This window comes from Engraulis encrasicolus, chromosome 8 (assembly GCF_034702125.1).
Source record: "Engraulis encrasicolus isolate BLACKSEA-1 chromosome 8, IST_EnEncr_1.0, whole genome shotgun sequence".
Classification (NCBI taxonomy): Eukaryota; Metazoa; Chordata; class Actinopteri; order Clupeiformes; family Engraulidae; genus Engraulis; species Engraulis encrasicolus.
In genome coordinates, this window is record NC_085864.1 from 2616328 (window position 1) to 2639459 (window position 23132).

The window sequence follows — 23132 nt, forward strand, 5'->3', positions numbered from 1 at the left end:
AATCACTAACTTACTACAGTATGGATCCAATAAAGCTCATTTGCCATGAAAACTAGAAAAGATACTACTTATTGTCAGGCCCATCTTGTGTGCTCTGTGATGTAATCAGCAGGTTGGTAAAAATAAAAACCCGATATCATCTTGTTTGGATGTTAAATGCAAATACAGTACAGTCTTTTTTGGACAGAATACCCATTTATTCAGCTGAGCAGAGGGAAAATGCAGCATCAAAACAGACTGCTAACTGCACATTTCCTCTGCCATGCTTTGAAAGACTGGTGCTAGCACACCTCAAGTCCATCACTCCACCATCCCTCGACCCGCATCAATTTGCCTACAGGGCGAATAGATCTACAGAGGATGGCATTCACATTGCCCTCTCACACCTGGAGAAACCAAACAGCTATGTGCGAATGCTGTTCATTGACTACAGCTCCGCTTTTAACACCATTCCCCCTATCAAGCTGGCCACTAAGCTGTACAACCTCAGCTTCAGTCCCCATGTCTGCAGATGGATACTGGACTTCCTCAGTAACAGACCTCAGTCTGTACGCATGGGAAAACATCTTTCAAGACCCATCACCCTAAATACAGGCGTGCCGCAGGGATGTGTGTTGAGCCCTTTTTTGTACTCCCTCTTCACTCATGACTGTGATCCTAAGCACAGCACAAACACCATCATTAAATTTGCTGACGACACAACCGTGATTGGCCTGATCTCTGACAACAACGAGACGGCCTACAGAGAGGAGGTGGAGCAGCTGGCACGCTGGAGCCAAGACAACAACCTGGCCCTGAACTCCAAGAAAACGAAGGAGGTGATCTTGGACTTCAGGCGGTGTGGCCAGGGCAACCACTACCACCAACCATGGCTGGATTAATCATATGGGCACACGGCACAGTGCCCAGGGGCACTAAGCATTCCCAGCCGGTGGGGGGGGCATCACAGGAGAAGAAACTTTTTTTTGTTGTTGTTGAAATTATTTATGATTGAACACTTAAAATTGTTAAACTTGACACTGTTATATACCGTATTCATATAAAAGTCATTATTAAAACTAATGTCATAAGAGCAACGATATCGTTATTCTGAGCAATAGTGTACTGTGACAATCAACTCCCCCTCCCTCAACCCGTCATTTGAGCCGGTCCACCTGTCGTGAAATGTATCATGTGTTTAAAAAGCCCGCGGTTGTAGAAAAGAAAAATGGACAGTTGAGGTTTAGTGCCCAGGGGCATCACATTGCCTTAATCCGACCCTGCACCAACCCATCAACATCGGAGGGGAGCCAGTGGAGATTGTACAGAGCTTCAGATTCCTGGGTGTGCACATCAGTGAGGACTTGTCATGGAGCGCCAACACCTCTGCAATGGCTAAAAAGGGATCCCAAAGGCTATATTTCCTTCGCACTCTAAAGAAGGCCCAGCTACCACGAGATCTGCTCACTAACTTCTACAGGTGTACAATTGAATCAGTAATTACATACAGCATTACATCTTGGTACACCAGCTGCACACACGACAACAAGAAGATGTTACAGCGCATCATTAAAACAGCAGAGAGAATCATTGGGTGCCAACTACCCACACTTGAGGAGATCCACCATACACACTGCACAAACAGAGCATTAAACATCCTTAAAGATCACACACACCCTGGTCACAGGCTCTTCACCATGCTACCATCTGGCAGGCGCTTTAGGACTCTGCGTGCCCGCACTACGAGAATGAAGGACAGCTTTTATCCAACTGCCATTAGACTCTTGAACGCAATACGTCACCTGCCCCCCCCTCAATACTTCAGGACTATCGATACTGTGAGATGCACATGGATTTTTATGGATTTTTATATATTATTTATTTACTGTTAATATATCTTTTATTTTGTGGGCATTTGTGGGTTGCTACTAAACACAATCTCGCTATATTTGTATAGTGACAATAAAAGTCTTCTCTCTCTCTCTCTCTCTCTCTCTCTCCATGGTGCTGTGCTGGTGCCAGTGTGTCAGTGCCCAATCCAGAGAGGGTTCTACTTGTTTGGATTGAAAGGTGCTGGTTCTGAAATGCTGGCACCCCCCGGAAGTGTAGCACAGCTCACCTGAATTTCTTGTCCCAATTTTTTTTAAGGATGCCATTAGTTACATATTCCAACAACCCATTCTTAAGCTAGTCAAGTCATATCTGGAGGATGGGCAATGGACAACAAGTAAGTGCTTCTTCATTCCCCATCCTACAGTTGTACGTCATAACTACACTATCATACTCTATACTAAGGTCATGCAAATGTGCACCCCACCCAGTCTTGAGCTCAAGCATACTGTATATCTGATCTTCTTTGATACCACAGGCTTCTCCCTCCCCATCCCCTTTCCTCCTGCCCTCTCTGCCCACTCCTTACCATCCCCTCCCCCTGCCAGCAGTCCTGTGTTCAGGCCAGTAAAGGTCACTGGGGAGTAGTGTGTTGTGTACTGTGACTCACTCCGTCCAGATGCCAGCTCTCCATCTACAAAAAAGAGAAGATGGACCTGCAGGCGAGTCCTTGACTGACCTCCTTCTGCCTCATCAATAAATAATCAGGGGCACACTCAAATATGCACATACACAAAAAAACTCTTGTCAAATACATGATCTTTCAGAAAATAATCAAAGCAAACCAAGAGGCTATCCTATTTTGTTGGTATATGTCTGTAACATCTGTTGGTGAGTCTGTTTTTCTCTTCCATCTCTCTCTCTCTCTCTCTCTCTCTCTCTCTCTCTCTCTCTCTCTCTCTCTCTCTCTCTCTCTCTCTCTCTCTCGCTCTCTCTCTCTCTCTCAAAATTCAAGAGCCACTTTTATTCATCTACTCCTACTTCTTCTTATCTTCTTCTCCTTTCCAGCCTACTTCTAATTGTGTCTCTTTCCCAGCCAGCCAGTGACAGGCAGATGGTCTATTTTTTCTGTCTGCACTCAGGAGTTCTTCAACGTAATACACAGCATCTCAGCCTGGATACAGTTGCCATATGTCTGAAACACGTCATCATCACAACGTTCAATGTACGAAACTCTCAAATACAGCATAATGAGAAGAGAACTCAAATTTAAGTTATTTATATACATCTGCCTTTGAGAACCTGACATTGACCGCAAGATCATACATCTATTCTAAATCTACACACATTCTACACAAATTCTAGCTAAGAATCGTATTGTACATTTAGCAAAAACCATATGGCATGTTCTACAGTATATGCACTTCATTTATCATTCATACAGAGGTCATTAATCATTAATCCCTGATTTCAGTCCTAAGTAATAGCTTTGGTTGTCACCCCCAGATTGGTCTTTGGTTGTCACCCCCAGATTGGTACAGTCTGATGACTGTAATGTAGTAATTTCTGTAAATATGTGTGCTTGTACAATGGACAGTGTGCTGGATTTGTCCAATTCTTTATGTGAAGAGCTCTTTTCCAAAACGCTATATAAACCATTTTTGACTTTTTGAATTTTAATATTGGAATTGATTGTTAAGAGGTGCTAACATCTATGTGTGAATTCTTGCCATTCAAATGTTTTGAGAACATACTGTAAAACCTCTATAAAAATGCATTTTGCCATGCATTTCAATGGAATGCCCAATACAAAAATGTCAATTTCCCATCATTCTATAAAATGGATATATCTCATTTTGGAAAAGAGCTCTTCATGTGCAAGAGAATGTGAAATTGAATGTGAAGTTGTGTGCAGCATGATAGGCAGGGTGGGCTTGTCTAGAACATGTCTACTCTACAGGGTATTTTGTCACTGAGAGAGACAGACACAGCGCACTGTACATGACCTTACAGTTCCCGCCCAGTTTATTTTCATGTCCTGACCTCACTTATTCCTCCAGGCATTTCCTACTGTACTCTCCTAACAACTGTCGGCTTCCTCTAGCCCTTAACACCTACTTCAGCCTGGAGGCCAGTCTCCTCTCACCCTCACACATACTGTTGCCAGACACACACACACGCACGCACGCACGCACGCACGCACGCACGCACGCACACACACACACACACACACACAACCCTGCATACCACTCCACTCTCTCTCTTGTCTCCAGACTGCATTTGACAAGGCATAAGAATGATGTTGACAGCCCAACTGTGGCCCAGACAGACCATATAGAGCACATTGCAGATTGCACACATTCCCCAGTCTCTTCATCATGTCAGCCAGGTTTTGCTGCAGAAGAAATATCTTTGTCTTTGTGTTATATCGTTCATATCCAGCTATCTCTAATGCACCTGCAGCAAAAAAAATGTTGGTAGCACTTTATAATAAGTACCCCTTTTTAGGCATTACTTAAGGGTTAGTTAAGCCTTATTTTACCATTAGTTAACCCTTAGTGAATCACGAGTTAATCATTATGTAAGCATTATTTCTCATTTCCTAACTATTATCTACTACCGTTAGTAAATGGTTAGTGTGTGCTGATATAACGGTTCGCTAAGCAAAGTTAAGCCTTAAATAAGCCTTATTTTAACAATAGTTAACCCTTAGTAAATAACGAGTAAGTCGTTATGTATGTGTTATTTCATCATAAGCAATGCTTATCAAGTCATTTGTTAACGTTTTGGAAAGCATGGAAAGGTTTTCAATTTAAAAGTTCCCCAGATATGCGCAAGTAGTGAGTTGCAACTTCTTGTTAATGCATAAGCAATGGCTAACAAATCATTTGTTAACGTTTTGTAAACCATGGAAAGGTTTTCACTTTAGATCAGTTCCCCAGATATACTTAAGTAATGAGTTGTAACTCCTTGATAATGCATAAGCAATGCTTATCGAGTCATTTGTTAATGTTTTGGAAAGTATGGAAAGGTTTTCACTTCAGAGAAGTTCCCCAGATATAGGCCTACTTAAGTAGGCCTAATGGGTTTTAAATCCTTGATAAAAGCATAAGCAATGCTTATGAAGTCATTTGTTAATGTTTTGGATAGCATGGAAAGATTTTCACTGAAAAAGTTCCCCAGATATGCGTTAGTAATGCGTTGAAACTTCTTGATAATGCTTACGCAATGCTTATCAAGTCATTTGTTAACATTTCGGAAAGCATGGAAAGGTTTTCACTTTAGAACAGTTCCCCAGATATACCTAAGTGATGGGTTATAAATCCTTGATAATGCATAAGCAATGCTTACCAAGTCCTTTGTTAGTGTTTTGGAAAGCATGGAAATGTTTTCACTTAAAAAGTTCCCCATCGAGTTGTGACTTCTTGGTAATGCATAAGCAATGCTTATCAAGTCATTCGTTAATGTGTTGTAAAGCCATAACAGGTTTTCACTTTAGATCAGTTCCCCAGATATACTTAAGTAATGGTTCGTAATTCCTTGATAATGCATAAGCAACGCTTAACAAGTCATTTGTTAATGTCCAGAAACATCCATGAGGGGCAGTCACATGAGCCTCAACTTAGGCCTAGGCCTACTGTTTGCCATGCTACCAGTCATCACACACTAACCATTACAAAAGGGTTAAATAAGATTTCACTGATGCTAAAGCAAGAGTTTACAAACCGTTACCATACATGCCTAATAGTACTTGTTAATGGTTAGGTGGTAGGAGACAACAAAGAGATAATGTTTTTTTTCATAAATAAAGGTGGGTTATCAGACATTTTAATGATGGTTTACTAATGCTTATCAGAAAGTTAAATCACCATAGACGAATGATTAATTAACAGTACTTAATAATTTCACAGAAATACATAATGACTGACTCGTGATTCACTAAGGGTTAACTAATGCTTAATTTTGTTTAGCGAGTAGTTACACCAGCACACACTAACCATTTACTAACAGTATTAGTTAATGGTTAAGAAATGAGAAATAACACATACATAACGACTTACTCGTGATTCACTAAGGCTTAAATAAGGCTTAACTAAGGTTTAACTTTGCTTAGCGAACCGTTACATCAGCACACACTAACCATTTACTAATGGTAGTAGATAATAGTTAAGAAATGAGGAATAACACATACATAACGACTAACTCGTTATTTACTAAGGGTTAACTATTGTTAAAATAAGGCTTATTTAAGGCTTAACTTTGCTTAGCGAACCGTTATATCACCACACACTAACCATTTACTAACGGTAGTAGATAATAGTTAAGAAATGAGAAATAATGCTTACATAATGATTAACTCGTGATTCACTAAGGGTTAACTAATGGTAAAATAAGGCTTAACTAACCCTTAAGTAATGCCTAAAAAGGGGTACTTATTATAAAGTGTTACCAAAATGTCTTGCCTGTTTGACTCTTGAATCTTAATAAACTGAAATAAATATGTTTCTGATTTGGATTGTTAGAACCTCAACTTTATATTGTGTTTTCAAAAAATCCTGCATACAGTAAAATCATAAAAAGGGAAGCTGAGAATAGTGGACCAGTAGTGGCAGAATGTCACAGGTTGCTGATCAATCAGCGTTCTAATCCATGATGCTTCCCTATGACCAGGACTCTTAAACTTTTTTTGGGCCAGGGACCCATAATGGAGCAGAAAAAATTGCCAGGGACAGCCCCATGATCGCACCCAAATTATTTAACTTGGGGGGGGGGAGGTGTAAAATGTGTTTATTTCCAGAAACGGCGAAGTAAGCTTATCACTTTAAAGCTAATCACTTTAAATGTGGGCCTACAGTTAGTTGAGGGCTTTAAATGTAGTCCTACTGCCATCATTTCATGTGCATTACCGGTACTGCATGACCGTAAAAGGAGTGGATGTAATACACCTTGTAAAAACGTAGTGCTACCCAATTATAGAGGGGTAATTCATATCAAACACCATGTTGAACCAGTACAGCATGCCTGGCTTAAAGCCAATCTGCAACTAATAGTGGTGCAGAGAGCACGCCAGAGGCTGTACATCTAGATCTAGTGCAAGATGAATGACTGTCCTGCACTGAGCGCATTGTAAGTCTTTTTCATCAGCAACTCTGCAGTCGATTCGCTGACATTACACATAAATGCCACGCTGCAACTAATTGATGGGATTTATTTCAGATGTTACAAGAGAGAGAAATCAACAGCCCCCAAGTCAACAAAACGAAATAATATCAATAGGGGAGAAAGAGCATAACTTACATGACCCATACATATTCAAAATATAATAAAACACTTAACACGCACCTCCATGTGATTCCAACATATGCCATATGCTATACTAGCCTGGTTTTACTAGACTACATTGATTACTTCCACATTAATTCATTCTTGGTCTGGATCCTTGGTGCCCTGGAGCGCTTGGGTGGGAGGAGTGAGCTCAGCTCTGGCTGACAGTTGACGTTCATGACGTATGTTGTTATGCGCCCAAGTGCGTGCGCTTATTGGCCGGCCGGCCCAGATAAGCGTAATCAGACCATTTGTGAATTACGTTTGAAGTAATTCAAAATTATTTGTCTGGCCAGTCAGGCTAATGCCACCCATCCATATCACCAAAAAACAACAATACAAAAAGAAATAAAGCATCACAGCACGTTTTCAGTCATGTAATGCTGAACTACTGTCTGTTTATACATTTTCATAGATTGGTCCATATTTTGACATTTTTTCAACTCCACATTCAGAGCATTCCACATTCTTACTCCACAATACTAGTGGTGCAGTGATCACGGGAGCGAGTCCTGCACTGAACGCATTGTAAGTCGTTCTCATCAGCTACTCTGCAGTCGATTCACACACACACACGCACACACGCACACACACACACACACACACACACACACACACACACACACACACACACACACACACACACACACACACACACACACACACACACACACACACAGTGTAGTGACCTCACTGACTGTTCTCACTTTAACAAGTACTTGAAAAGAGAGACTGAGATGTATGGGTGCAGCAGAAAGCCCATTCCAACACCCAAATGCAATAGTCCTTGGCTGGGACACTTGCCAAGTGAAGCACACACAAAAATACAAACACACACACACACACACACACACACACACACACACGCACACGCACACGCACACACACACACACACACACACACACACACACACACACACACACACACACACAGAAACAAACAAACACACACACGTGCATGCACAAACACACACACAAACACAAACAAACACACACACACTACAGCAGTGTAGGCCGGCTGCCAAGTTAAACAAGTGCCACGTCAGCACTGCCTGAGCACAAGGATGACTAATCAATCAGAATTCACTTAAAGGACACCCGACCCACCAGGAGCGCCCCACCCCTCACCGTTGCACACCTCCACCCCCCTCCTGGTCATGGCAGCATGCAAGATTACACTGCTCTGCACAACTTACATGTAACATCAACCGTTACCCATCCCATCCCGGCTCTGCCCGACCCGACCCATCCTCATGGTCCAATCCTGTCCTGTCATTCTGCACCACCCTCACCACCCTCACATCCTGGATGCTGCAGTGAACAGACACTATTACTCTGCACAAAATATCGACTCGTATAGCGGGCCTCACCCGGCCCGACCCACCCTCATGGTCCAATCCCGTCCCACCACTTCCAACGCTCACTCCATCCTTAATGCAAGCAGTGGTCCTAGTAATGACATACAGCGACAATGGCAAAGTTTCAATGATTAACAATCTGGTTATCACCTCAGCACTCGGCCTGGCCCACCTCACTCTCACCTCCCTCAAACAAGCACTGATCCTGATGGCAAGATTACTCTGCACAACATAATACTGACTGTCAACAAACCTTGTGCAATAGCAAAGTCTCAATGAAGAGTAAACAGGTTATAACCTGATTGATTATTGCGGATTTTAATTAAGTAACATGTATTGGTTTTATTTTAGGCATCGCTGCTTTAGACTACAGTGTTAGTTATAACAATATGTAAAAAACAGAAGAATCCTCATTAGAAATTATCATTATTTCCTTTGTTTTAGTCATGAGCAGTGATTCTGTATGTGCCGTTATATCAGTTGATTTGATCAGTCGGTTGATTATTCAGTCGGTTGATTATTCACATGTAATTAGCTGCATATAACTTGGGTGATCTTGCGCTAGTTTGCCACTCTATGCTCAAACCCGCCACCTACCAGTCAACGCTCCAGTTGGAGCATGAGAGGCGCAGCACGATACAGCTGAGCTAAAGGTCCAGATCGATACTGTATGAGGCTTCGGGAGGGAGGTCTACTAGCATCAAACACTGTCGAACTTTGCTGGTTGGCATGCGCTACATATCCTACTCAAAGTTTGCAGATGGATGGAGCAAACCTCCTACAGACAGGACGCTCACAGACATTGGGATCAACGGGCATCTTTTAAATGCTACTATGTTGGCCTGACGTCTTAGGAAAGCCAAAAATAGGCTTTGGCCATTCTAAATACTTGACCTTTTCGTTGTTGACTGGTGTTACAAAAGATAGGCTTAACCCCCTGGCCTTTGGTATACTTTTTTCATCCCTCTGCAGTAAATCTGATTGCTATCTCTTTAATTTTCATGGGCCTAGCCGAGCCTCTGTTTATTCGCAAAAACTATTTGCATTGTAAATTTGCATAGCAGCAGCAGCATCTAAAAACCTATTAAGCCCTTGCAGCGAGAGGGTGGGCAAAAAAATGCACGCCATCTCCACATGCCAGTTGATGAGCAATGAGTTCCAATACACCCGGCAGACACTCAAGGTTGTGTGTGTGTGTGTGTGTGTGTGTGTGTGTGTGTGTGTGTGTGTGTGTGTGTGTGTGTGTGTGTGTGTGTGTGTGTGTGTGTGTGTGTAAGAGAGAGAGAGAGAGAGAGAGAGAAAGAAAGAGAGAGAGAGAGAGAGAGAGAGAGAAAGAGAGAGAGAGAGAAAGAAAGAGAGAGAGAGAGAAAGAGAGAGATAGTGCCTGTGTGCACGCGCTCTTGTGTGTGTGTGTGTGTGTGTACGTGTACGTGTACGTGTGTGTGTGTGTGTGTGTGTGTGTGTGTGTGTGTGTGTGTGTGTGTGTGAGTGAGAGAGAGAGAGAGAAAGAGGGAGAGAAAGAAAGAAAGAAGTATCAGAGAGAGCGAGAGAGAGAGAGAGAGAGAGAGAGAGAGAAAGAGAGAGAGGGAGAAAGAAAGAGAGAGAGAGAGAAAGAGAGAGATAGTGCCTGTGTGCGTGCGCTCTTGTGTGTGTGTGTGTGTGTGTGTGTGTGTGTGTGTGTGTGTGTGTGTGTGTGTGTGTGTGTGTGTGTGTGTGTGTGTGTGTGTGTGTGTGTGTGTGTGTGTGTGTGTGTGTGTGTGTGTGTGTCTCCAGTGCCAAAGCGCACTGTGCTGCATCTAAACTGCAGCAAACACACCCTTGCAGGGGCCATCATGTCATCATTAGCAACCCCCTCCCTATCATTCCTACACACACTCACACAAACCCCCCAATACACTCCCCCCACTCCCCACACACAGACACACACACACACACACACACACACACACACACACACACACACACAAAGACACACACACACACAAACACGCGCATTCACACTTGCCACCCTGCAAAATGCCCAATAGCCGCATCAGTCGCAGGCAGGATCAATACTGCCCCAGGAAATTCAGCAAGGGCACCTATCAGATGACGGGCGTATGTCCCACGAGGCGTTCCCTTTCGTGGAGCACTGTCATGATCAATCCCTCTCTTTAGCAGAGAGAGAGAGAGATCGAGAGAGAGAGAGAAAGAAAGACAGATTGATGCGAAAAACATTGATAGGGCAGAGATGACATGAGAAGAGAAGACATGGGCAATGACACGCACACAAAAAAAAGAGGTGAAGAAAGAAAGAAAGAAAGAAAGAAAGAAAGAAAGAAAGAAAGAAAGAAAGAAAGAAAGAAAGAAAGAAAGAAAGAAAGAAAGAAAGAAACGAAAGAAACGAAAGAAAATGAAAAGGGATGGAGAGGTGAAGAGAGGGGATAAGGAAGAAAGAGAGGAAGAGGGCGACATAGGAGTGGAGGGTGGAGATGGAGGCTCTCTGCAGAGCGTTGCTGTGTTTACTTGTATTTGACAGATCCCTTGAATGAGGAGCTTGGTGGCCTGGTGACCTCACCAGTTCGACTTGTGTGGCTGCAGAGCCTCAGGAATGTTAACAGGGACATCACTGCTAAGTTACTCGTGACCAGCACAGACTGTATACAGCTGGGGTTCCCAAACTTTACCCTGCCAAGGCCCCCCGTATACTGGTATATTCCAGCCAAGACCCCCCCTGACATGGGTCGTGCCACAGTAGTTTTCTGTGCATCCTCTTTGTCATAAATAATCTAGGTCTGTTAGTCAGGGGCCCACAGGGATATGTAAAGCAATAACTTAACGGTAATACTAGTAATGATCTGAGATGCAATAGATTAATACAAAGACAATATTGTTCATCTTATTTTTGGCTTATGTTGGTGTACATTAGTTATTTAATTTATTGAAATATTTATTTTGCTTTGCTATGCTTTTCCTGCCAACCTGCAGCGACTCCCCTAGCACCCCCTCGCGGTGCCCCAAGGGTTCCTGGCCCCCACTTTGAAAACCACTTGTATACAGCACAGCCACCACCTTGCCACCACTGACTGTCTGTCCATAGCAGGGACAGTCCACACCACACACATTCACCATCTCTTGCAGACCTCTACTTATGCAGCCTATCATATTATAGGAAGAAATAACCAAATGAATAGGATTGGAGCAATCCACGCTCAGTTCTTGCAGAACTATATTCATACTACATGAAATCACTGTGAATTTGTGTGAAATGTTTTTTTTTTAATTATTATTATTAACATGTTTCAATTGCTCACAACTGTCTGCATAAGAAACAACTGGGGCTCGGAAACAAATAAAAGTCTGAGCTCCTTGGCTCTGGGACTAATACTACAGGAAGCAAGAACCAACTGAAGGGAATATAACAAGAGAGCACACCACTTCACTCACCTAGTGTGCTGTTGCTCCAACCATGCACTGTACAGGAAGAATAGACCTGCTGCCACAAATGGCTCCCAAAAGTGCCCATTTAAATGCATTAGGCCAGTGTGTGTAGGCGCCAGTCAGAAGGAGAGATGGATTGGTGAGAGAGAGAGAGAGAGAGAGAGAGAGAGAGAGAGAGAGAGAGAGAGAGGGGAGAGAAAAGATAGTGAGAGAGGAAGAGAGGAAGGTCTGGGTTGCCAAGGGGACAAGGCCTCAGTCTGTCAGCAAGGGATGGGATTGGATGGGGTGTCTGGCCCAGAAGCTGTGAGTCTCTTCCAGGATATCTCCGCTCTACACTCATGAGTGACTGACTAAACATCCACTGTCTGCTCGAGAAACCCCTGGTTGACTTTGGTGAGAAAATCACAACGTTTTCATCCATATAAGATAAGGTTATCAGGTTGGATAAGGTTATCAGACATGTTCATTCTCAAAGGCCTATTACCATGCCATATCTTTAATTGGATTAAAACTAAACATTTCCTCATCTTCTACTCCAGTGTTTCCCAACCAGGGGTACGTGTACCACTAGGGGTACGCGAGCACACTGCAGGGGGTACTTGGAAAAATTTAATTTTGACAAATGTATAGAGCTTAGTTACATTGGGATAGATAAAGCGGTATAGAACTTGACTGGGGGGTACTCATGGCACAGCGAAAATGCTTAGGGGGTACACAAGACAAAAAAGGTTGGGAAACACTGTTCTACTCTACCATGGCAAATGAGACTTAACGTAACAACGTAAACAACGTAAACAATATAAAAAAACTTCACTGAACTCAGATGTATGCAAAATACTTTGCACAATGTGTACATCGCTGACACAAGAAGTATATAATTTATAGATAGTAGATAGAATAGATGTTTGTAGAGGTAATGGTGCTACAGAAAAATACCACACAGACTGTCATTTTCAAAATGTCAGCCTGCATGTGCCTGATCTCAAGACACACCAACAGACCTCAAAATACTACAGACTTTTGCATGAGAGTACTGTGCATTAGATGTCCCCTTATAAGCAAAGTATACCAATCAAGATTTTAAGAGGCCATATTGTGGCATCAACAATGCAAAACCATTATAAATTCAAAGCATTATGTACTAGATGTTCCCTTATAACAAAACAATGAAGATAAGAGCTTAATACAATTTCATTAACAGGCCATATTTTACCCATAGCATCAGCAGCGATGTCAAGAATACTAAAGTATATACCACACATTCTGTTTCAGTGTAGGTCCGCAAACCCACTTATTGGAAAATGCCTAGCACTGCTTAGGTATCTGCTCTCCTTAAAAACGTAAAAGAAAATAAAGTGTTGAGTGGTCTCACAACAGCAGTGACTCACTGCTGCCTCAGAGCACACCTAAGCAGTTCAGCACTTTGCTGAGGCATCCCAGCCACACATCCATCTAGCCATCCAGCCAGGCAGGACACAGGCAAGTAGTGAGGGATGCTGGAAAGCTGGGGGATACATTGGGATAAACACAGTAAAACAATATGCAGTGCTAATTCAACACTATTCTGAGAATATATTATGGTCCCATTTCATTTTAGGGTCAAACTCAAGGGGATGATACAGGGGAGGAAAGTAGGGAGGGGGCACTGGGAGGCAGGTAAGCGGGCAGAAGGGCAGCAAAGGGGCATACACATGTCGTTATGACACAAACACGCAGGAGCCAATTAGAGTGACATCAGCGATGTAAGTAATTGACTTTGTATGGAAGAGCTGTTGACAGACAAAAGCGATTTTATCTATTTTGGCGACTAAAGGCGATGTGAGAGACTTGAGCAACAGCTTGTACCTGAACCTGAGCAAATATTATGCTAATTACCGGGAGTTACCGTATGATGTGGTTCGGTGATAGCTGCCACAGCCAATTGGAATGTCAGAAATGAATGCTTGCATTCTGCTTTTAAGGGGCATACTCTGGATTCTATCGCTCATGTCGCTCTTGCTATGAACACACTTCCAGCGACTCTTCGTAAATTTGGTCTCTTGTAGTGTGTTTGCGGGGGAAGAGTAGGCTATTCAGGCAGGCTAAACTGGAGGACAGTGGGGTACAAAGCTTCTCATTTGAAGTCACGCTGTGGATCTGTGAAGAGGCTGCTGATGGACCGACTGGTCTGTTAACAATTGAGGGACTCTGTTGGTTCACACAGCGCACCTACAGGAAGCACTTGAACACTTTACTGGGGTAGCCCGGACATCCATCCAGGCAGGCAGGCACACAGTCAGGGAAAAGGGGATGAAATGGGATACAGGGAGGCAGGCAGGAAGGCAGGGAGGAAGGCTGGGGGATATCAGCAGGCAAGCAGGCAGGGAAGAAGGGGTATACAGGCAGTTAAGCAGGCAGGGAAACAGTGGGACCGTGGGGAACGAAACTCTTCGTTTGCTGTCCCATAGTGAACCTGTGAAGTGGTTGATGCTGATGGCCTTTTGCACAAGGCATTTCTCTCTTTATGCTACTCCCTATCTCACACCCTCACTGCGCTCTCTCTCTCTCTCTCTCGCTCTCTCTCTCTCTCTCTCTCTCTCTCTCTCTGGCAGCAAAGCATGGGGAGAAAGGGCAGCAGGGAAGGCCGTCATATTGGGAAGGAGGGCTAATACAGGCAGTTAAGAAGAGACAAACTGACAAAGGGACAGTGGGGAACAAAGATCTCAGTTTGCCGCCACGCTGTGAGCCTATGGGGTGGGGAATTCTGATGGCTTTTTTGCTTGAGGAGTTTCACTCTCCGTATCCGCATTTTTCCCCTCCATTCCATTCCCTCCATGCCACTCTCTAATCTACCTGCTGATGCTGAAAGCTGTGGACTCTTCACTGCTCTCTCCTCCCACCCCTGCTTCTCTCGCTCCATCACTATCACGCTCTCACACACACAGACAAAAATACCTGTAGATGTATGCACTGCACTTTAAAGAATAAAAGAAACAGCAGGAGCATACCCCTTTATTTCGTGCTGCTCCATCTCTATTTCTCAATCACTCTTTATCTCTCTCTCTCCACTCCCTCCCTTTCTCCTCTCTCCCTCCATCTCTCCCTCTGTCACCTCTCCCGTCTCTCTTCTCCCTTTCCTCGCTAAATGTGGCGCTCATGCCTAGCTCATAATGGCCGTTTGAGATTGCCTGGGAGTCCTCTCTCAGCCTTGGTGTAGGCTGCTGCAGCTACAGTATACACTACAGGCATATTCTGCCTCCTTCTCTTTCTCCCCTCCCCTATTTCTCTTTCTCTCTCTTTCCCTCTCCATCCCTCTCTCCAGCACACTCTGCTCCCTCTTCCATCCTCCTCTTCTCTCCCTTCTGTTCTAGACCTCTCCAGCATTATTCGCTCACCTAATTCACATGCTTTCACTTCACTCACTCTCTGTCTCTGAGTCTGTCTCTGTCTCTGTATCTGTATCTGTCTCTCTCTCTCTCTCTCTCTCTCTCTCTCTCTCTCTCTCTCTCTCTCTCTCTCTCTCTCTCTCTCTCTCCCCTCTATATTTCTCCCCCTTCTTCCCTGCAATAGCCGTCCAGTTCCCCAGCCCCCATACCCCAGTAGGCTCGCTCCTACTCCTGCAGATTAAGTGGTTGGCGGGGTAATTTACAGCCTTAACAGCTGAAGCCCAATGGCCACCCTGCCTGAACCCTCCTCCCCATGCTACACTCCACCATCCACCGCCTGCCTGCCTGTCTGCCCGTCTCCACCCTCTCTTTCCCATGAACCCCCTTTCTTCTCCTCTCCCTTCCCTTCTCTCTCTCTCTCTCTCTCTCTCTCTCTCTGTCTGACAAAGCCTTTCTTCCCATCCAGTGCTCCGTCCATTCTCAATCCTGCCTCAACCCTTCTCCAGACCACTATCCTCTATTCTCCACCCTGCCTGCCTGCCTGACTGCATTGTGTAGCCCTTCTCCTCATCCACTGACTCCTCCATGCATCCTCCATCCTCCCTGCCTGCCTCTCCTCTCCTGTCTGCCTTGTGGAGTCTCTCTCCTCATCCACTAGCTCCTCAGTCTATTCTCCATCCTTCCTGCCTCCCTGCCTGCTCCTGTCCTCTCCTCATCCACCCACACCCCTGCCTTTCTCCGCCTGTCTGCTTGTCTGCCTCCCCTGCCTGTATTCAAAGCCCACAGAGCTCACTGCCAAGGTTGCCAGATGTGAGTGATGATTTCCAATCAAATCAATGCTCAAATAAACGCTTGGAGGCACTAAATCATGCCCAATTTGAACGATATTGTAATGATTTGTATGGGTATAAATCTTCAGAAAAACCCGCCCAAAGCCCTTTTTTTCACCCGTAGACGGCCATCCTGCTCTATCTGGCAACAACACCCACAGCCCCTTGCAGCCCTCAGCACCTGCTCACTAATCACAGCATTCACCATTCAACCTGCTGGTGGCAACATGGAGGAGTGGACAATTACATTGGAAATAGGCAACACTGGCTGTGTGCGTGTGTGTGTTTGCGGTTTGCGTGTGTGTTTGTGTGTGTGTTTGTGTCCATGCTTGCCTGCCTACACGTGTAATTGTTTATATTGGGTGGTGTGCGGTCAGTAATGGAAAGCACTTTCACATTATTTTCCTGTGAGCAAGCAATCATGTTGAGTGTGTGTGTGTGTGTGTGTGTGTGTGTGTGTGTGCGTGTGCGTGTGTGTGTGTGTGTGTGTGTGTGTGTGTGTGTGTGTGTGTGTGCGTGTGCGTGTGCGCGTGTGTGCATGTACGCGTGTATGGGTGTGGGTGTGGGAGTGGGTGTCCTTCCTTCCTCCCTCCCTCCTCACGTGAACACAGTTGTAAACACCGCTGTCTGTACAGCCTCTGAATGCCATACAGGGGGAGGGACCTCATGAAATATTAAACAGAACCCCACCCCTTCCCCTTGCTCTCTCTAGACCTCCCACGAGCATGGCTGTCACCCCCCTCCACCTCTACCACTCTCTCTCCTCACCCAAGAGAGGCTGCTCCCCACAACCATTCCACCCAAGTCCCTCCCCCTCTTATCTAAGAGCCAACACCCACCCACTACCCACCATTACCCCTTTCGCTGCAATCTCTCTGTCGTCACCACACACATTCTAAGCAGACAGACAGCCCATTCCATCCACCGTTTCACCCACCAACCCAACCAGCAACCACTCCCATCGGTCCCACCTCTCTTCACCCCCTCCCAACCAAGACAACTCACCCAACCAAAGGCAGCCAGTTTCCCATCTCTTTCCTCAGCTAGTTCCCCATCCAGCCACTTTCCTCTCCTCTTCCATTATTACCACATCGCAGCCAAGACACCCCACCATCCATCCCATCCCATCCCACCCAGCAGACCCAACCCAACCCAACACACTCCCCACCCCCCTCCTCTTCTCTCATCGCATATTAAACCCCCCCCACACACACACACACACCCAACACAACCTAACCTAGCCACCTCTACTCCTCTTCCATTACTACCACGTCACAGCCAAGACAACCCCACACACCCATCCCACCCAGCAGACCCTGCCCACTAGCCAACTCCTCTCCTCTTCCACTGACACTAGGCTACGTCACAGGCAAAACACACCCATCCCATTCCACCCAGCAGACCCAACCCACTCCCCAACCCCTCTCCTCTTCTGTCGCCACAGTTTCCGTCGCCACGGTTTCCGTCGCCACCCCTTTTATCGCCTTTGTCTCCGAGTCGGCCCTGATGAGCAGCAAGTCAGTAGCCTGTTACAGCTTAGCCGAGCCCCTCCCCTCAGCAAACACACGCACATGACATTGGGATTAACACATCACTTGGGCAAGACAAGGCAAGGCCAGTTTATTTGTATAGCACATTTAATTTAATTTCAATTCAGTTCAATGTGCTTCACGAAAATAAAAGCACAACAATATTTCAGAGTTAAATAATCCCATATTCACACAGACACTTATAATTAGGATCAGCTAGAAGAGTGTTACATTTGACTATGTCCAAGTGTTGAATTAAAGATTGACTGTGCACCTGCACCCCCATCCGTAGCCTGTTAGAGCTGAGCTGAGCTGAGCCCCTCCTCATAGAAGACACCCACCCCCCGTTCCTACTTACTGGCATGGGCCATTCCTGCTCCTGCAGCCGTTAGCAAGAGGTCAAGAGCAGCAACCTACGTAGAGGCAACATCAGGCACCTCAGAATAGAGAAGTGTTCTCAACGGGGGCCCTACAGACCCTCAGGGGGTGCTGGGGAGCCCTGGGGGGCATTGACAAGGATACAGCTGAGATGGGGGTGGTCAATTGCCATTTGGGGGCATTAGTCTATTTTATTTTTTTAAATACTACAGGGGGCATTGGCAGGGTAAGGATGAGGGCAATGGAAGGCTGATGATGAGGACAAGGGACAAGTTTGTTCAAAAAAAAGGCTGAGAACCACAGGAATAGAGCATAACATATTCCAAGGCACTACAACCCGAGCAGCAAAGAGTCAACAACAGGCACTTATGCATTGAGCATACTCCAAGTCACTACCATGTGGCAAGAGACTGTTGATGGATCTGGGATCTTTCTGTCAACATGCAGGTCAAACGTTTCCAGGACGACTGGCAATGGTTAAGGAATAACATTATCTCGTTAAAAAGCAGTAGAATTACTGACTGTGTTTAAGCTTAACAGTTACAAAATACAACACTGGCATGTCCATAAATTAACACTTATTTACACAGCCAGTTAGACCTGGTTTGAATTATGTATAGCGCAAATGTGTACGTGTTCATAATAATATGACAAGAAATTCCAGGAGGGAAAAATATAGGCAGGAAATTGGCAGATGGAATGTAAGCATGTAGGGAACTACATAAAGGACCATAAAGGAGACACAACAAAGAGGAAAGATATGCATAGAAAGATATGCAGCAGGACAGATGAAGAGACAGAAGGAAACAGTGATGACAGAGAGAGAGAGAGAGAGAGAGAGAGAGAGAGAGAGAGAGAGAGAGAGAGAGAGAGAGAGAGAGAGAGACATAGAGAGAGACATAGAGAAAGGGAGTGAGAGAGGGAGTGAGAGAGAGGAGGTACGACGTGGAGAGAGAGAGACCAAAGCTGAGAGGCTTCTAATTATAGCTCCACGTATGTGTTTTGGTATTTCTCTGGCAGGCAGGGAGGCTGGTAGGCAGGCAGGCAGGCAGGCATGCTGCTCCTACACAAATCTCACTGGGCACTGGTGGCCGATGACATTCCGGCTGCCTGAATCACTGTTTTTTTGGACGAGGTGCGAGCTATGAACACGTCTGCATCTGCCCTGTAGTGGTGCAGGCAGCAGTGCTACTCCACTCTGCTGTACTCTGCTCAGCCAGATGTTGCACTCCTGACAAGCATGTGAGGCAACCAGCCGCAAGGCAGGGATCCATATTATTAACACACTTTCAGGATTTCCACTCAGGGTGAGAGCAGGTTCACACACTGAATAAGACACTAAGGTCAAGCACAATTAGTTTTTTTTTATTATTCTCAGGGCAGAGTGGAGCAGAGCCTGCTCTTGCCCTGAGCAGTTATTTTTGGATCCACACACCTGTTTATTTATCTAAACATCTAGAGCGCAACAATATCCTCGCCTCAGGACTTCCACTCAAACAAATGATAAAGAAAAAATATGTGGACAACCCTAGAAATTACACCATGTATGAATGACTGACTGAATGAATGATAATAATGACTGCATAAACATGCCTGTCCACCACATTCGATTGACCAGCTAGAGGGGATTCTCTTACTGCGATGCGAATGATTCAGCCTTCCAAGACACTTTTAGGAATGTACACATTCTCCTTCTACAGTGCAGTACATCTGCTTTCACTTTCCCATTCAGCCAAAAAAAAGTGATGACACAATAATATTAAGAATTCGAAAAAAAACCTCTTCCAAGAATAATGCCTTGTCTTTCACTGCTACTATATAATTTTCCCATTCTGGCAAATTCTTCTCTTAGGGTGATAACAGCAATTGGCCTTCCAAGACACTTCCAGGAGTAATGCACACCCTGCCCAGCTATAAATCCAGTCACTTTCAATGCCCAAACAAATCAAGAAGAGGAATATTATTGAATCCATTCTTCAACATGAAGATGACACCAACAGCTCTATGGTGCGGTGACCAGCCCTCGTGTGCGCAGACCACTAACAAAATCAGATGGCCGCCATCCAATATAGCGCTCCAGTCCGTAATCACCTGCAGGACCTGGGGTTGTTAGGCCGCCCCAGTGGGGCACCTCAGGGGTTACTCTTGTCATGAGCAATACTACAATTACAACAAACATCCATTTGTCTTTTCTCCAACACACACACACACACACACATACGCACACACACACACACGAAAAAAATCTCTCTCTCTCACACACACACACACACACACACACACACACACACACACACACACACACACACACACACACACACACACACACACACACACACACACACACACACACACACACACACACACACACAGTCACGTCGTATCCCCAGATCTGGGGCAGGTCTCTGACCACCTGTCTCAGGGCCAGGTATCCAGAGAAGAATGAGCCAGTCTGGTCCAGCGGCTGGCTGGAACTTTCCCAGCTTCAGGAAGTGACAAATGAGACCCAGTTCCAGGGCAGAGAGCAGAACAGGAAATACGTCTATTGCAGCAAACACCAATACAAGGAGGAAGAAATAAAAACATGGTCTTGGCCATGGCTGAAACAGTGAAGGTACAGTACAATTACACTGATAACCCGGGTTTGATTCGGCCTGAAGTGATTTCCCGATCCTTCCCCGTCTTTCTCTCCCATTCTCTTTCACTCCTGTCTCCTTACAAGCTGACCTGTTCATTAAAGGCAGCAAAATCCTGAAGAGTATCGAAAAAAAGTGAAACGTTGGATAAATACTGTATCATTAATAGAAGGAAAACAGAAAGCCTTTAATTTTATCACTGTGAACAGGTACAGTGACACTGCACATTCAGTACAAGAATACCTTTAATGGCTTTAAAATATTTAAAAGCCAAGATAACTATCCACTTACTATCTAATTTACCTTAAAGTTCTATATTGTACCATACAACTGATTTCATGCACCATATCTGAGATCATTGAAGTTCATACAGTTTAGCACAGTCAAGAACATCATTGGAACTGGAATTTAATCTCCAAAAAGATGTCCAGTTGCTTCTCACTTGACTCTTTTGACACAAATGAGATGGATGAACGGACATCTTCACAGTCACAGACACAGCTAAGCATAGCTCCGATGGAGTTCTCCAGCTCAGCTAAACCACCACCTCTTCCTGTCAACTGCAGTTGAGAGTAGAGAAGACCATGGCCACTGTAGCTACAGGTAGTCTCTTGCCTTCTACATTCAATCTGCAAACACTACACTTCTATCCAAAGCAACTCACAGGTATTTAGGAACAGGGCTACAGTCCCTGGAGTAATGTGGACTTCTGTGTGCTGCTAAAGGGCACTTTATCTATGGATGGAGGTGTAGAGAAAGGTCAGGGCAGGACTCAAACCTGTAGCCCTCTGATCCAAAGGCCAAAGCTTTCACCATTAGGCCGCAGCTGCCCTCACGCCACGCACACTTGAAATCCTTCCAAGAAGACCATGGAGACCATGCCATTGAATAAAACACACACATGCACACGCACACGCACACGCGCACAAACACACACACACACACACACACACACACACACAGAAAAGATTTTAAATTGTGCAGACCTCTCACTCAAAATACGCTGACACCCTGCATGAGGTCTTCCAGTTGCCTCTGCCAGCCTCCTCCCTCAGCTGAGATGAGGATGTGTTGTTGACCATGGCTAGTCTCTTGCCTTGGGGACGCATCATCTGGCACTGCTTTCTATTTGGGGACAGAGCTCAGACGCTGCTTTCTAGGCCACTCCGTCTGAAGATACTCGTCTCCTCCTCTGGGTACATCTTAAACACACACTTCCCCAATCTTTACCCACTTTCATCCATGAATATACTGACATACTGCAGCGATACAACTACATGTTGTGCCTTATGAAGGCAACAGTCTACCTCCCAACATACGCCAGGCCCCCACACTGACTACGTTCAAGAAGCACCTTAAATCCCATCTATTCACAGAGGCATATGGACTTTAACTTCACTGTCCCTTTCCCTGTGCCCCCTCCTCCACCAATGTAAAGCGACCTTGGGTTCCTTGAAAGGCACTATATAAAACTAAGTTATTATTATTATTATTATTATCATCCTCATCATCATCATTATCATCATCATGGTGGTTTCTGCAACAGAACTGTGGTCGCTGTCAAAATCACTGACAACCTCATAAGTTCATCATCAAAAGCTCGGAAATAATTAAAGCCAACCTTGATTGCAGTAATCAGAGATGTGTGAGAGTGTGCTGAGATTTTGTTTTTCTTGTCCATCATATCCTAATTACCACGATGACCATCAACCACAGCCACATAATAAAAGAAGAATGCCTTCAGTAAAAAAGAAGAATGCCTTCAGTAAATGAACTGAAACACTATCGGGAAGTGATGCACCGTCTTATAAGAAACTATGCATGGGTTCTTGTGTCTGCCCCCATTGAATTGGTAAATTCGTTTTCCCACAATGGAGTGTCTCGGGAGCCATTAATACAGAGAAACAATTATGAAAATGGGTCTATTATCGCTGCTCCTTTTAGTAATTAGGCAAAAAGGGCACCATTTGCTCAGAGTCAGATGAAGACAGAGGGCAAGGAAGGCAGCTGTGAAGGATGCTGATGGAGTAGAATTGAGAGGAGAGCGTGGAGAGGAAGTCTGAAGGAATCCATACTCACTGGGGGGTGACACACATACACTTATTCCAGTTAAACCTTTCCCACAAGATCATAGTATTTGTACAGCGGGGTCCATATAACCAGCCTTGGTGTAGCAGCACACACCATCTAAACGTAAAAGGCTAAACCGCATCTATGTACTCCTCTGCTTAGCTTATGTAATAGGCTACCTAATTAGGCATTCAGCTCTTAAGGTCCTGTGGGTTACATATTTAAATTCACCAGTCAGAGCGTATTGCAATGTTGTTGTAAACATATTGTTACTGAAATATAATTCCAATATCAGATTGCTATAAAGCACTCTATAACATAGGCTACCTTGGAAATTCCTCAAATATCATTTGAATCACACAGACACTTCACATATTGCCTACCTCAAATATATTGGCTAAAATCATCCTTT

At 44.7% G+C, this 23132-nt stretch overlaps 1 protein-coding gene across 1 annotated transcript in view; it reads right to left on the minus strand.

Moving 5' to 3' along the window:
• The window catches only part of mtus2b (microtubule associated tumor suppressor candidate 2b), a 95051-nt gene that overhangs the window by 71219 nt on the left and 700 nt on the right, over positions 1 to 23132 (minus strand). The window lies entirely within an intron of this gene.